This window comes from Coregonus clupeaformis, chromosome 9, assembly GCF_020615455.1.
Source record: "Coregonus clupeaformis isolate EN_2021a chromosome 9, ASM2061545v1, whole genome shotgun sequence".
NCBI classification, from domain to species: Eukaryota; Metazoa; Chordata; class Actinopteri; order Salmoniformes; family Salmonidae; genus Coregonus; species Coregonus clupeaformis.
The window spans coordinates 18,976,215-18,993,548 of NC_059200.1; the positions used below are offsets into that span (position 1 = coordinate 18,976,215).

The following is a 17,334-nucleotide window of genomic DNA, read 5'->3' on the forward strand; positions in this document are numbered from 1 at the left end:
TAACTAGCTGTCTACTATGGGACTATGATAATTAGCTGTCTACTATGGGACTATGGATGATAATTAGCTGTCTACTATGGGACTATGGATGATAATTAGCTGTCTACTATGGGACTATGCATGATAATTAGCTGTCCACTATGGGACTATGGATGATAATTAGCTGTCTACTATGGGACTATGGATGATAATTAGCTGTCCACTATGGGACTATGGATGATAATTAGCTGTCTACTATGGGACTATGGATGATAATTAGCTGTCCACTATGGGACTATGGATGATAATTAACTGTCCACTATGGGACTATGGATGATAATTAGCTGTCTACTATGGGACTATGGATGATAATTAGCTGTCTACTATGGGACTATGGATGATAATTAGCTGTCCACTATGGGACTATGGATGATAATTAGCTGTCCACTATGGGACTATGATAATTAGCTGTCTACTATGGGACTATGGATGATAATTAGCTGTCTACTATGGGACTATGGATGATAATTAGCTGTCCACTATGGGACTATGGATGATAATTAGCTGTCTACTATGGGACTATGGATGATAATTAGCTGTCCACTATGGGACTATGGATGATAATTAGCTGTCTACTATGGGACTATGATAATTAGCTGTCTACTATGGGACTATGGATGATAATTAGCTGTCCACTATGGGACTATGGATGATAATTAGCTGTCTACTATGGGACTATGATAATTAGCTGTCTACTATGGGACTATGATAATTAGCTGTCCACTATGGGACTATGGATGATAATTAGCTGTCCACTATGGGACTATGATAATTAGCTGTCTACTATGGGACTATGGATGATAATTAGCTGTCTACTATGGGACTATGATAATTAGCTGTCCACTATGGGACTATGGATGATAATTAGCTGTCCACTATGGGACTATGGATGATAATTAGCTGTCTACTATGGGACTATGATAATTAGCTGTCCACTATGGGACTATGATAATTAGCTGTCTACTATGGGACTAGGGATGATAATTAGCTGTCTACTATGGGACTATGAATTATAATTAGCTGTCTACTATGGGACTATGGATGATAATTAGCTGTCTACTATGGGACTATGATAATTAGCTGTCTACTATGGGACTATGGATGATAATTAGCTGTCTACTATGGGACTATGGATGATAATTAGCTGTCCACTATGGGACTATGGATGATAATTAGCTGTCTACTATGGGACTATGATAATTAGCTGTCCACTATGGGACTATGATAATTAGCTGTCTACTATGGGACTATGGATGATAATTAGCTGTCTACTATGGGACTATGATAATTAGCTGTCTACTATGGGACTATGGATGATAATTAGCTGTCCACTATGGGACTATGGATGATAATTAGCTGTCTACTATGGGACTATGGATGATAATTAGCTGTCCACTATGGGACTATGGATGATAATTAGCTGTCTACTATGGGACTATGGATGATAATTAGCTGTCTACTATGGGACTATGATAATTAGCTGTCTACTATGGGACTATGATAATTAGCTGTCTACTATGGGACTATGGATGATAATTAGCTGTCCACTATGGGACTATGGATGATAATTAGCTGTCCACTATGGGACTATGGATGATAATTAGCTGTCTACTATGGGACTATGATAATTAGCTGTCTACTATGGGACTATGATAATTAGCTGTCTACTATGGGACTATGGATGATAATTAGCTGTCCACTATGGGACTATGATAATTAGCTGTCTACTATGGGACTATGATAATTAGCTGTCTACTATGGGACTATGGATGATAATTAGCTGCCTACTATGGGACTATGATAATTAGCTGTCCACTATGGGACTATGGATGATAATTAGCTGTCTACTATGGGACTATGGATGATAATTAGCTGTCCACTATGGGACTATGATAATTAGCTGTCTACTATGGGACTATGATAATTAGCTGTCTACTATGGGACTATGGATGATAATTAGCTGTCCACTATGGGACTATGGATGATAATTAGCTGTCCACTATGGGACTATGGATGATAATTAGCTGTCTACTATGGGACTATGATAATTAGCTGTCTACTATGGGACTATGATAATTAGCTGTCTACTATGGGACTATGGATGATAATTAGCTGTCCACTATGGGACTATGATAATTAGCTGTCCACTATGGGACTAGGGATGATAATTAGCTGTCCACTATGGGACTATGATAATTAGCTGTCTACTATGGGACTATGGATGATAATTAGCTGTCCACTATGGGACTATGATAATTAGCTGTCCACTATGGGACTATGATAATTAGCTGTCTACTATGGGACTATGATAATTAGCTGTCCACTATGGGACTATGATAATTAGCTGTCTACTATGGGACTATGGATGATAATTAGCTGTCTACTATGGGACTATGGATGATAATTAGCTGTCTACTATGGGACTATGGATGATAATTAGCTGTCTACTATGGGACTATGGATGATAATTAGCTGTCCACTATGGGACTATGGATGATAATTAGCTGTCCACTATGGGACTATGGATGATAATTAGCTGTCTACTATGGGACTATGGATGATAATTAGCTGTCTACTATGGGACTATGGATGATAATTAGCTGTCTACTATGGGACTATGGATGATAATTAGCTGTCTACTATGGGACTATGGATGATAATTAGCTGTCTACTATGGGACTATGGATGATAATTAGCTGTCCACTATGGGACTATGGATGATAATTAGCTGTCCACTATGGGACTATGGATGATAATTAGCTGTCCACTATGGGACTATGGATGATAATTAGCTGTCTACTATGGGACTATGGATGATAATTAGCTGTCTACTATGGGACTATGGATGATAATTAGCTGTCTACTATGGGACTATGGATGATAATTAGCTGTCCACTATGGGACTATGGATGATAATTAGCTGTCCACTATGGGACTATGGATGATAATTAGCTGTCTACTATGGGACTATGGATGATAATTAGCTGTCCACTATGGGACTAGGGATGATAATTGAGCTAAATCTGGCACTATTTCACCTCACTATTGTATGAATGGATTATTGTGTAGCTTGAACTGTCATTGTTAAATTACCGTCTAGAATTGTGGTTTTGAGTCAAAGGCATGGGGAGAGTAGAAAGGGGCATAGCATAGCAGGGTAGTTGCCATGTGGGATGTTTGTACTCTAATGTAGATGTACATGTCTGAGCATTGTACTGCCTGTTGCATTCCCACAGCCCACTAGAGCTGTGCACACACAGGGAGGGAGGGAGGCTGGCTGCTCCTGGGATGTTTGTTAACACACCGATGTAAAAGTATCCGGTATGATGTAACAAAAGAACCTCTGGGATCAAGTTCAACTATGATAAACATTGTTGTCCCAGTGACTGAAAGAAAGAAAGAGCCCTGGTGGTTTTATTCAATAGACAAGAGGTGTGGTGCTGTAGGGTGGCACAGCTTGGCTATCCCCAAGTAACCCCTTTCGAGTGTTGACACACACACACACACACCTTTCTCTGCAGGGAGGGTCTGCTGGTGTAATCGTCATCAGATATCAATCGTTGACTAATGACTAACATGAAGAGATGGTACATAGAGAATTAGGGTACTGAGCCCTGATCAAAACCCATTCCCACTTATGGTTTGAAAGGAAATCTCAGACTAGCATGCATCTACAACAGATGTCTATGCAATATGATGGGGAGGAATATGAATGCTAGATGAATAATTGAATCTGTCAGTCATCTGCCGACCTACACACCTGATACAGCCATTGAGAGTCGGCCCGCTGGATTCTCGCCATTTCTGGGCATAATTACATTTATACACGATTATGAGGGATTAATATTGTAGCAGGTGGTTGATAAAAATTTACTTTTCTGTTATGTCAAATCTGTGAATGCTACTACAATTTTGTTGTAGAATTTTCTGATATAACCGTTTGAAAGTGGTATTCTGCCACTGTCTTATTACCTTACCTTTTTTCAAACCCATTCCAGTATTCCGTTGAAGATGCTCTTGAGGAAGTCTCAAGACAATAAGGAAATGTCATTGTCATGCCAAGTCATCATATTACCACAAACGCATTAATGTGCATGATTTGATGGTGTAATTACTAAGACATTACATGCTTCTGTCAATAACCAACACACAACTGAGTGATTGCCTTGCAATCTATTCAACAAGTCATCATCAACTGAACTGCTTCCTCAACGCAGTTTGAATTTCTAGTAAAAGAGAGACTTGCTGAAATGAGGCCAGCCACAGTTTAGTCAGTAGGTGTGGGGTACATGCAGACCCTATAATGTATAACAAACCCTGTGGGTGTATCATATGTGAATACTGAACTCTACTCGCTCCAACTGACATCTTTACTAATGAGTTTCTGAGAACGAAAGATGTTACTGACCTTTTAGCACAGACGGGCGTTTTGGATTTCAGTTTCTTCTTCTCACGCTACTCTCAGTCCCTGTCTGTCAGGAAGCAGAGTCCCAGCCTCTGTGGCAGGCATGCGAAAGTGAGAGAGAGAAAGAGAGATAGACAGAGACAGAAGAGCTCCACTTTGCTCTGAAGGTGTGTCACTGATTTAGGAAGTGTGGAGAAAATGAACATTACCACCACACAGTTCAAATGTGTACACCCACCCACCAACCAACCAACACCCCTCCCTCCCTCCAAACCCAACTATTTGGCAGTGTTCCCCACACGTCCACCTGTGCTGTGTGGAGGGGAGGGGAGTGACGCACACACAGGCCAAGCCTACAAATCAACCTGCTCACACAGTAATGGTATTGTGGCTGGGCCTGGGACTACAACTGGGTTTGGGTTTGGGATATGGGTTGGTGCTATGGCCAGGACTGTGGCTTGGATTTGAAACAATAGCTGGGGCTAGGGCTGGTGCTGAAACCCAGGTGGGTGTGGTCTGGTACTTTGGCTGGGAATAGAACTGGGAGTATGGTTGGACTGGGGCTGGAACTTAAATAGTAGCTGGGACTGGGTCTCTAGAACTGGGACTGGGGCTGGGTCTGGGGTTGGGGTTGCCTAGGGTCGTGGTAGGGGCTCAATACAAAGACCTTGCTGTCAGGAATTAAGCAATATAATATTACAAAAACAAATAACAGTGAAGAAAGGCAGTGAGATAAGTGGGCTATCTACCTTTTTATGTTGGGTCAGGGTGTGTGCTGGTGTGGTGGGCTATCTGATTGTGTGATCGTGTTGGGTGTGTGCCGGTGTGTGTCGGTTGGTGCCTGGTGGCAGGTGAGAACACACACATCATTGTGAAGGCTCTATAGAAACGTATTAAGAACATAATGACAAGGGGTAATCAGTGATGTCAATGCTCTTACCGAGTATAGACCTACTGTATAGCTATATTCTTTGGGTCAATTGAGGTTGGGCCTCAAACTTCATATGACCTGCTGAGTTGTTTTAGGATGTCCTTTTTTTTCCCCATAGTGTGCATTTTTTTGAGCTATACAGTATTAAAAGGGTAGCTACAAATCTTTCTTGTTTCCTTGCTTGTTTATTTTTGTCTCAAATTTATAAATGTGTCCATTATTTTGGAAAATGTGTCAACATCTATGTCTCCCAGTATTATCCTCCCAAAGCACAGAGGTGTATAAGGGAGGGGCCCAAGTATCAGGTTGGGCACTGCAATTAAATGGCCCCAAAAACTGACATTTTGTTTTCATTGCTTGCGAAGAACCGGTCTTAGAAAACAGGTGTGCTGTGCACTATAAAAATACTTACAGTAATACAACAGCACACAAACAAGAATGTCTGCTTCAAATTAAATATGTTGTTATTCAATTCTTGCTTGTTGTAACTTCTACAAATACATTCATTTGTTGAGTCATTTTATGTGAAATATTACATTTACATTTTAGTCATTTAGCAGACGCTCTTATCCAGAGCGACTTACAGTTAGTGAGTGCATACATTATTTTTTTTATTTTTCATACTGGCCCCCCGTGGGAATCGAACCCACAACCGCCATGCTCTACCAACTGAGCTCAATCCCTGCCGGCCATTCCCTCCCCTACCCTGGACGAAGCTGGGCCAATTGTGCGCCGCCCCATATCATTGAAAACATAATGAGTCCCTCTCACCACAGTGATTTAAAACAATGCAATTAGCAGTGGCCACTGCTACTATACTGATTACCATAAAACCCCTCAGCAAGGTCTCAAACGCCTGGCTAATTGCTGTCGGCTTTTCATTCTGATCACAAACCAAGGACAATGACTGGACAGAGAATGGACTATTAAAATGGAAGACATTCACTCTTTTCTGTTTTGTGTGTGTGTGTTTTATTAGGATCCCCACTAGCTGTTGCTAAAGCAGCTACTCTTCCTGGGGTCCACACAAAACATAAAGCAGCTACTCTTCCTGGGGTCCACACAAAACATAAAGCAGCTACTCTTCCTGGGGTCCACACAAAACATAAAGCAGCTACTCTTCCTGGGGTCCACACAAAACATAAAGCAGCTACTCTTCCTGGGGTCCACACAAAACATAAAGCAGCTACTCTTCCTGGGGTCCACACAAAACATAAAGCAGCTACTCTTCCTGGGGTCCACACAAAACATAAAGCAGCTACTCTTCCTGGGGTCCACACAAAACATAAAGCAGCTACTCTTCCTGGGGTCCACACAAAACATAAAGCAGCTACTCTTCCTGGGGTCCACACAAAACATAAAGCAGCTACTCTTCCTGGGGTCCACACAAAACATAAAGCAGCTACTCTTCCTGGGGTCCACACAAAACATAAAGCAGCTACTCTTCCTGGGGTCCACACAAAACATAAAGCAGCTACTCTTCCTGGGGTCCACACAAAACATAAAGCAGCTACTCTTCCTGGGGTCCACACAAAATATGACACATGACAAAACATGAAACATTACAAAATACAGAACATAGACAAGAACAGCTCAGGGTAGGGTGAGGGTAGGGGTAAAGTGGGTGAGGGGTAGGGAGACCATAGGGGTTGGGTGAGGGGAGGGTAAAAGGTAAGGGTGGGTGGGTGAGGGGTAGGGAGAGGATAGGAGTAGGGTGAGGGGAGGGTTTAAGGTAAGGGTGGGTGAGGGTAGGGGTAAAGTGGGTGAGGGGTAGGGAGACCGTAGGGGTAGGGTGATGATGATAGAGTATAAGGTAAGGGGTGTGTGTGTGTGAGGAGTAGGGAGAGGGTAGGAGTAGGGTGAGGGGAGGGTTTAAGGTAAGGGTGAGGGTGGGTGGGGGGTATGGAGAGGGGTAGGGCAGGCACGTCCAGGTCTTTACCTGTTCAGAGCTCATGCCCCTTTGCCCTTCCAGTCTCCAAAGTGGCCTTTTGGGTGGTGGTATAATTTCCCCCGAAATAATAGTTTTTGTATAAATGTTTTGCCAACCGTCTGTTGGTTGCGACTGTTGATCTGACCTGTAGGGAGACCGGTTGCCCCTTTTTTCCCAGTCTGCCTTGAATGGAGATTGCGCACGCCCGGTATTGCTTGAGAGATGCGGTCACCGGTCGAGTGTGTGTAGCTAGCTAGTTTAAGTATCAACAGTACTGCCACAGCAGCAGAACGTTGCTAAATGCTAAATGACAAAAATAAAATAAAAAAAATTGATTAACACTTGATTTAACCTACATCATCATCATCATCATCAATATTCGGTCTGGTTGGCTGATATGCGAAGCAGTGAGAGGCAGAAAGACATAGAGCCTCTTCAACCTTGCTACACTTTTCGTAAAAATAGCCTACCGTCGGTTACACATATTACTCAAATGTAAACTTGCATACTTGCTACATCTCGAGTAGCGCACGACACTCACCCGACAGTTGCCCCCGGCAGTGTAAACAGAATTGTCTCGTTGAGCCAACACTCCTTTCTACAGTAGGCTATACGTAAATGGCAGTTCTTGATTTGGGCCGGAGCTGACTCAGAGATGAGGAGCCTACCGGCACCTCACATTTTCTACTGAGCTCCTGTTACTCATAGACTATTAGCTCAAAAGTATTGTGGAGCTCCTGCACATATAAACAATAGCCTACCGGCACCTAAAATGAATAGGCTACCGGGTACCTATTTCTGTCCAAGGCAAGCACTGGTAAATGGTAAATAGCAGAGCAATGTTTTTGAAACAGCTTAAATGTATAGACATTTTCCTGATATTTGAGACTTGTTTTATTGAGTTTTACCTGAAATTACAGAAACAGCCTGCGTAACAAGTGCTGCTTCCGCCCCTCCTCGCTCCTATCTAGGCTTGAACCAGGGACCTTCTGCACACATCGACAACAGTCACCCTCGAAGCACGGTTACTCGTCGCTCCACAAAAGCCGCGGCCCGTGCAGAGCAACGGTAACAACTATTTCAAGGTCTCAGAGCGAGTGACGTTACCGATTGAAACGCTACTAGTGCGCACCGCTAACTAGCTAGCCATTTCACACCGGTTACACCTGTTACATTTAGAAATTGTCGCAGTAGCTGCTGGCTGCACTGAGCCACGTAAAACTATGGAAGCACATCCCTACCACGCCAAAAAATTAAAATACAAATATTATATGTTTTTTCATTTGAAACATTGTGCGTCGACTTCAGAGGTGGGGGAATTGTTTTTTATTTCACAAGGCAAGTCCGTTAAGAACAAATTCTTATTTACAATGAACGCCAAACCTGGACAACGCTGGGCCAATTGTGCGCAGCCCTATGGGACTCCCAATCACGGCCGGTTGTGATACAGCCTGGAATCGAACCAGGGGGTCTGTAGCGACGCCTCAAGCACTGAGATGCAGTGCCTTAGACCGCTGCGCCACAGTGTTTTCCTAGTGCGCAGAGTTTTTCCTGATCTGGTAGTAAGCTAACCTAACCAACTCCGGACCCTAGTTGTAGTTTATGACATAGTAATAAATCAGCTGTAAAAATAATATATAGGCTATGTATGATGGGGCCAGATTATTTTTCTAATCAGATCATATGGTTAAAGAAAAAAACTCCTGGAAAAACTCCTGGCCCATGGGAGGATGAAAACATGAAAACCCTTTACACAGACAAAGACCCTCCAGAGTGGTCGACCACCATGCGATAGCTTTTTTGCCCATCGCCTCACATTCACGGGCACCCGCGAATAGGCCAATTTGTCAAGCGCCAGCCTTGCCAGCGGCACGACACCACATATTTTTTATATATTTATTTATATTTATAACATTTACATTTACATTTTAGTCATTTAAGATACATTGGATACAATGTCCATTTGAAAAGTGTTTGTGGAAAAGTACTGTAAATTATTATGTGCGTAATATATCAGATAACAAGGGCCAGTCCTGGTCACCTTGACAAATCAAATCCACTCAAATCAAATGTTATTGTCATGTACTTGCAGGCTTCTCACATAGTAGTGCAATGGTGACAAAAGAGACACAGTATTTTAATAAATAACAAAGGGAAGCATTCAAATAAGTTACATTGTAAATACAGTTGAAGTCGGAAGTTTACATACACCTTAGCCAAATACATTTAAACTCAGTTTTTCATAATTCCTGACATTTGATCCTAGTAAAAATTCCCTGTCTTAGGTCAGTTAGGATAATCACTTTATTTTAAGAATGTGAAATGTCAGAATAATAGTAGAGAGAATTATTTATTTCAGCTTTTATTTCTTTAATCACATTCCCAGTGGGTCAGAAGTTTACATACACTCAATTAGTATATGGTAGCATTGCCTTTAAATTGTTTAACTTGGGTCAAATGTTTCGGGTAGCCTTCCACAAGCTTCCCACAATAAGTTGGGTGAATTTTGGCCCATTCATCCTGACAGAGCTGGTGTAACTGAGTCAGGTTTGTAGGCCTCCTTGCTCGCACACGCTTTTTCAGTTTTGCCCACAAATTTCCTATAGGATTGAGGTCAGGGCTTTGTGATGGCCACTCCAATACCTTGACTTTGTTGTCCTTAAGCCATTTTGCCACAACTTTGGAAGTATACTTGGAGTCATTGTCCATTTGGAAGGCCCATTTGCGACCAAGCCTTAACTTCCTGACTGATGTTTTGAGATATTGCTTCAATATATCCACATCATTTTCCTTCCTCATGATGCCATCTATTTTGTGAAGTGCACCAGTCCCTCCTGCAGCAAAGCACCCCCACAGCATGATGCTGCCACCCCCGTGCTTCACGGTTGGGATGGTGTTCTTCGGCTTGCAAGGCACCCCACTTTTCCTCCAAACATAACGATGGCCATTATGGCTAAACAGTTCTATTTTTGTTTAATCAGACCAGAAGACATTTCTCCAAAAAGTATGATCTTTGTCCCCATGTGCAGTTGCAAACCGTAGTCTGGCTTTTTTATGGCGGTTTTGGAGCAGTGGCTTCTTCCTTGCTGAGCGGCCTTTCAGGTTATGTCGAAATAGGACTTGTTTTACTGTGGATATAGATACTTTTGTACCTGTTTCCTCCAGCATCTTCACAAGGTCCTTTGCTGTTGTTCTGGGATTGATTTGTACTTTTCACACCAAAGTACGTTAATCTCTAGGAAACAGAACGCGTCTCCTTCCTGAGCGGTATGACGGCTGCGTGGTCCCATGGTGTTTATACTTGCGTACTATTGTTTGTACAGATGAACATAATACCTTCAGGTATTTGGAAATTGCTCCCAAGAATGAACCAGACTTGTGGAGGTCTACAATTTATTTTCTGAGTGTCAGGGGTGCTGAAGGTGGGTGTGGTGCAGGAATCAAGCGCAGGACGCAGAAACTAAGTCCAAAATACTTTAGTGAAATATTCACGTAGTACACGAGCAAACAAGCCCGGAGGCGAGAATAAAGGCGCACACAGGCGTCAAACAATAGGCGCACTAACATGTGCGAAAACCCTCTCCAAACAACGGAGGGAAACACGTAGCTCAGAACACCAAACAGAAGAGCAATCACACACAACACCTGACACACACAACGGGAACTAAATAGGACACTAATGAGGACTAACTAGACACAGGTGTACAACATCAAGACAAAACCAAACGAACATGAAACATAGATCGGTGGCAGCTAGTACTCCGGGGACGACGACCGCCGAAACCTGCCCGAACAAGGAGGAGGAGCAGCCTCGGCCGAAACCGTGACAGTACCCCCCCCTTGACGCGCGGCTCCAGCCGTGCGCCGACCCCGGCCTCGGGGACGACCAGGAGGGCGCGGAGCAGGGCGCGCGGGATGGTCCCGGTGGAACTCCGATAGGAGAGACGGGTCTAGGATGTCCCTCCGCGGCACCCAGCACCGCTCCTCCGGGCCGTTACCTCCCACTCCACGAGATACTGGAGACCCCCATCCGGCGTCTTGAGTCCAAGATGGACCGAACGGTGTACGCCGGAGCCCCCTCGATGTCCAGTGGGGGGCGGAGGAGTCTCTCCTATCTCACCTTCCTGGAGTGGACCAGCTACCACCGGCCTGAGAAGAGACACATGGAACGAGGGGTTAATATTCTTATATTCAACAGGCAGATGTAACCTATAACACACCTCGTTCAATCTTCTCAGGACTTTAAAAGGCCCCACAAACCGCCGACCCAGCTTCCGGCAGGGCAGGCGGAGGGGTAGGTTTCTGGTAGAGAGCCAGACTCGATCTCCGGGTGCGTACACCGGCCCTCACTGCGGTGGAGATCGGCGCTCGCCTTGTGTCGACGGATGGCCCGCTGCAGGTGGACGTGTGCAGTGTTCCACGTCTCCTCCGAGCGCCTCATCCAATCATCCACCGCAGGGGCCTCGATCTGGCTCTGCTGCCAAGGTGCCAGAACCGGCTGGTAACCTAACACACATTGGAAGGGGGGTTAGGTTGGTAGAGGAGTGGCGGAGAGAATTCTGGGCCATCTCGGCCCAGGGAATGTACCGAGCCCACTCCTCAGGCCGGTCCTGGCAATACGACCTCAGAAACCTACCCACATCCTGGTTGACTCGTTCTACCTGCCCATTACTCTCCGGGTGGTACCCTGAGGTAAGGCTCACCGAGACCCCCAAACGCTCCATGAACGCTCTCCATACTCGGGAGGTAAACTGGGGGCCTCGATCAGACACTATATCCTCGGGTACCCCGTAATGCCGGAAGACGTGGGTAAATAGTGCCTCTGAGGTTTGTAGGGCAGTAGGAAGACCCGACATAGGGAGAAGACGACAGGCCTTAGAGAACCGGTCCACAACGACCAGGATGGTGGTATTCCCCTGAGAGAGGGGAAGGTCTGTCACAAAATCCACTGAGAGGTGAGACCATGGTCATTGTGGAACAGGCAGGGGTTGTAACTTACCCCTGGGCAGTTGTCTGGGCGCCTTACACTGGGCGCACACCGAGCAGGAGGAGACATAAACCCTCACATCCCTGGCTAACGTGGGCCACCAGTATTTAGTGCTAAGACAATGCACTGTCCGGCCAATACCCGGATGTCCAGAGGAGGGTGACGTGTGAGCCCAGTAAATGAGTCGATCCCGAATCTCGAGCGGAACGTACTTCCGACCCACAGGACACTGTGGAGGGCTGGGGTCGGTACGCAACGCCCGCTCGATTTCAGCATCGACCTCCCACACCACCGGTGCCACAAGACAAGACGCCGGTAGTATGGGAGTAGGCTCAACGGACCTCTCCTCCGTGTCATACCGCCGGGACAGCGCATCTGCCTTACCGTTCTGGGACCCAGGGATGTACGTGATTTTAAATACGAACCTGGCGAGAAACATACTCCATCGAGCCTGGCGAGGGTTCAGTCTCTCGCTGCCCGGATGTACTCCAGGTTCCGATGGTCAGTCAAAATGAGGAAAGGGTGTTGAGCCCCTCAAGCCAATGCCTCCACACCTTAAGGGCCTGAACTACAGCTAACAGCTCCCTGTCCCCGACTTCATAATTTCGCTCCGCCGGGCTGAGCTTCTTAGAGTAAAAAGCACAGGGGCGGAGTTTAGGTGGCGTGCCGGACCGTTGAGAGAGTACGGCCCCTATACCGGCCTCAGACGCGTCCACCTCGACCTGAAAGGGTAATGCGGGGTCCGGATGCGCCAGCACCGGAGCCGACGTAAACAGGTCCTTCAGTCTCCTAAAGGCCCTGTCCGCATCAGCTGACCACTGCAGGCGCACCGGACCCCCTTTCAGAAGGGACGTGATGGGAGCTGCCACCTGTCCAAAACCCCGGATAAACCTCCGGTAGTAATTCGCAAAGCCCAAGAACTGCTGCACCTCTTTGACAGTGGTTGGGGTTTGCCAATTACGCACGGCTGACACACGATCCACCTCCATTCTCACCCCTGACGCGGACAACCGATAACCCAAAAAAGGAGACCGACTCCTGGAAAAACAGACATTTCTCTGCCTTGACATATAGGTCGTGCTCCAACAGCCTCCTCAATACACGACGCACCAGGGCTATATGCTCGGCTCGGGTAGACGAGTACACTAGAATGTCATCAATGTACACGACCACCCCTTGCCCCTGCATATCCCGGAAAATCTCATCCACGAAGGATTGGAAGACTGAGGGAGCATTCATCAACCCGTATGGCATGACGAGATACTCGAAATGACCTGACGTGGTACTAAACGCTGTTTTCCATTCGTCGCCCTCCCTAATGCGCACCAAGTTATACGCGCTCCTGAGATCCAGTTTTGTGAAAAACCGCGCTCCGTGCAATGACTCCGTCATGGTCGCAATCAGAGGGAGTGGATAACTGTATTTCACAGTAATCTGATTGAGACCACGGTAATCGATGCACGGGCGCAACCCTCCATCTTTTTTCTTCACAAAAAAGAAGCTTGAGGAGGCGGCAGAAGTGGAGGGCCGTATGTATCCCTGTCTCAAAGATTCGGCTATGTAAGTTTCCATAGCTTTTCTCTCCTCTTGAGACAAAGGATACACGTGGCTCCGTGGGAGCGCTGCTCCTGCCTGGAGATCAATCGCACAATCCCCCTGTCTATGAGGAGGCAACTGCGTCGCCCTAGCTTTACTAAACACGAGAGCCAAATCCCCATATTCAGGCGGAATGTGCAGTGCGGGCACTTGGTTTGGACTTTCCACCGAAGTCGCCCCTACGGGAAACACCCAGACATCGCCCCTCACACTGAGCAGACCACCCATTGAGAGCCCTCTGTTGCCACGAAATAGCAGGGTTATGGGTACTTAACCAGGGAATTCCCAGCACCACCGGGTACGCAGGAGAGTCGATCAGATACAGCTGTATAGTCTCCTCATGACCCCCCTGCGCACACATCCTAAGTGGCGCTGTGATTTCCCTAATCAACCCCGACCCCAACGGGCGGCTATCTAAAGCATGAACGGGAAAAGGCTTGTCAACAGGCAGGAGAGGGATCCCTAAATCTAAACAAAACTTCCGATCAACAAAATTCCCAGCTGCACCTGAATCTACTAGCGCCTTATGCTGGGAATGAGGTGCAACCTGTGGAAAACAAACAGGTATACAAAAGTGCGCAACAGAGAGCTCTGGGTAAGTGGGGCGTCTACTCACCTGGGAAGGCTCCCCAGTGCGTGGCCTGTTGTCTCCTCCCTCGGGAACCCTCCCCTGCACCTGGCCGCAGTGTGCCCTCCACGACCGCAATTGGTGCAGGGGACAGGCCCCCTCGGGCTCCTCCTCCTCCTTTCTCTAGCGCCAGCACCCCCGAGCTCCATAGGGCTCGGCTCGGAGGTGCCGGAGGGTGGAATGGACGGACCCCACTCGGGACGTCCACGGGTGGCCAGCAGGGTGTCCAGATGGATGGACATGTCGACCAACTGGTCGAAGGTGAAATTGGTGTCCCTGCAGGCCAACTCACGTTGAACGTCCTCCCGTAGGCTACATCGAAAATGGTTGATGAGGGCCCGTTCATTCCACCCTGCGTCTGCCGCTAGAGTCCGGAACTCCAGTGCGAACACCTGTGCGCTCCTCCTCCCCTGTCTCAGGTGGAATAGACGCTCCCCCGCCGCTTTGCCCTCCGGTGGATGGTCGAACACGGCCTTGAAGCGACGGGAGAACTCGGCGTAGGAGATGGTGGTGGCGTCCATCCTCCTCCACTCGGCGTTGGCCCATTCCAACGCCTTGCCCGTGAGACAGGAGATGAGGGCGGAAACGCTCTTGTGTCCCGAGGGCACCGGGTGTACAGTGGCCAGGTAGAGCTCCACCTGCAGGAGGAACCCCTGACACCCGGCAGCTGTGCCGTCATACGCCCTCGGGAGCGAGAGCCGAATCCCACTGGGTTCCGGACCTGGGATTCAAACAGCAGTTACGTTGCCAGCTACATCAGTCAAATAAAGAGTAGCCAGTTTCTGCTCTGCTTGCTTTTACAACTCTGAGAAAAAGCGCAACACAGAGAGACAGCAGCTGCAGACAGCAGCACCGTGCTGGTCTGAAACTTTTTTTTGGGGGGGTAGACAATTTGTCTGTCATAGTTGACGTGTACCTATGATGAAAATTACAGGCCTCTCTCATCTTTTTAAGTGGGAGAACTTGCACAATTGGTGGCTGACTAAATACTTTTTTCCCCCACTGTATGTATGTATGTATGTATGTATGTATGTACAGTGGGGGAAAAAAAGTATTTAGTCAGCCACCAATTGTGCAAGTTCTCCCACTTAAAAAGATGAGAGAGGCCTGTAATTTTCATCATAGGTACACGTCAACTATGACAGACAAATTGAGATTTTTTTTCTCCAGAAAATCACATTGTAGGATTTGTAATGAATTTATTTGCAAATTATGGTGGAAAATAAGTATTTGGTCACCTACAAACAAGCAAGATTTCTGGCTCTCACATACCTGTAACTTCTTCTTTAAGAGGCTCCTCTGTCCTCCACTCGTTACCTGTATTAATGGCACCTGTTTGAATTTGTTATCAGTATCAAAGACACCTGTCCACAACCTCAAACAGTCACACTCCAAACTCTACTATGGCCAAGACCAAAGAGCTGTCAAAGGACACCAGAAACAAAATTGTAGACCTGCACCAGGCTGGGAAGACTGAATCTGCAATAGGTAAGCAGCTTGGTTTTAAGAAATCAACTGTGGGAGCAATTATTAGGAAATGGAAGACATACAAGACCACTGATAATCTCCCTCGATCTGGGGCTCCACGCAAGATCTCACCCCGTGGGGTCAAAATGATCACAAGAACGGTGAGCAAAAATCCCAGAACCACACGGGGGGACCTAGTGAATGACCTGCAGAGAGCTGGGACCAAAGTAACAAAGCCTACCATCAGTAACACACTACGCCGCCAGGGACTCAAATCCTGCAGTGCCAGACGTGTCCCCCTGCTTAAGCCAGTACATGTCCAGGCCCATCTGAAGTTTGCTAGAGTGCATTTGGATGATCCAGAAGAGGATTGGGAGAATGTCATATGGTCAGATGAAACCAAAATATAACTTTTTGGTAAAAACTCAACTCGTCGTGTTTGGAGGACAAAGAATGCTGAGTTGCATCCAAAGAACACCATACCTACTGTGAAGCATGGGGGTGGAAACATCATGCTTTGGGGCTGTTTTTCTGCAAAGGGACCAGGACGACTGATCCGTGTAAAGGAAAGAATGAATGGGGCCATGTATTGTGAGATTTTGAGTGAAAACCTCCTTCCATCAGCAAGGGCATTGAAGATGAAACGTGGCTGGGTCTTTCAGCATGACAATGATCCCAAACACACCGCCCGGGCAACGAAGGAGTGGCTTCGTAAGAAGCATTTCAAGGTCCTGGAGTGGCCTAGCCAGTCTCCAGATCTCAACCCCATAGAAAATATTTGGAGGGAGTTGAAAGTTCGTGTTGCCCAGCGACAGCCCCAAAACATCACTGCTCTAGAGGAGATCTGCATGGAGGAATGGGCCAAAATACCAGCAACAGTGTTTGAAAACCTTGTGAAGACTTACAGAAAATGTTTGACCTGTGTCATTGCCAACAAAGGGTATATAACAAAGTATTGAGAAACTTTTGTTATTGACCAAATACTTATTTTCCACCATAATTTGCAAATAAATTCATTAAAAATCCTACAATGTGATTTTCTGGATTTTTTTTCCTCATTTTGTCTGTCATAGTTGACGTGTACCTATGATGAAAATTACAGGCCTCTCTCATCTTTTTAAGTGGGAGAACTTGCACAATTGGTGGCTGACTAAATACTTTTTTCCCCCACTGTATATATATATACATACACATACACATACACATACACAAACACATACACATACACATACATACACATATACACACATACAAACACACATACATACATACATACATACATACATACATACATACATACACATACATATCCTTTAAAAAATATATTTATTCCCCTTTATTACTTTCCAAC

General features: G+C 46.1%; 1 protein-coding gene across 1 annotated transcript in view; it reads right to left on the bottom strand.

Moving 5' to 3' along the window:
* Positions 1–4,615, bottom strand: part of LOC121573425 (zinc finger and BTB domain-containing protein 7C-like) — a 31,695-nt gene extending 27,080 nt beyond the window's left edge. Inside the window, exon 1 of the mRNA XM_041885394.1 lies at positions 4,448–4,615. The gene's annotated coding sequence lies outside the window, so the exon portion shown is untranslated. The remainder of the gene's footprint in view (positions 1–4,447) is intronic.
* Positions 4,616–17,334: the final 12,719 nt, after the last annotated feature.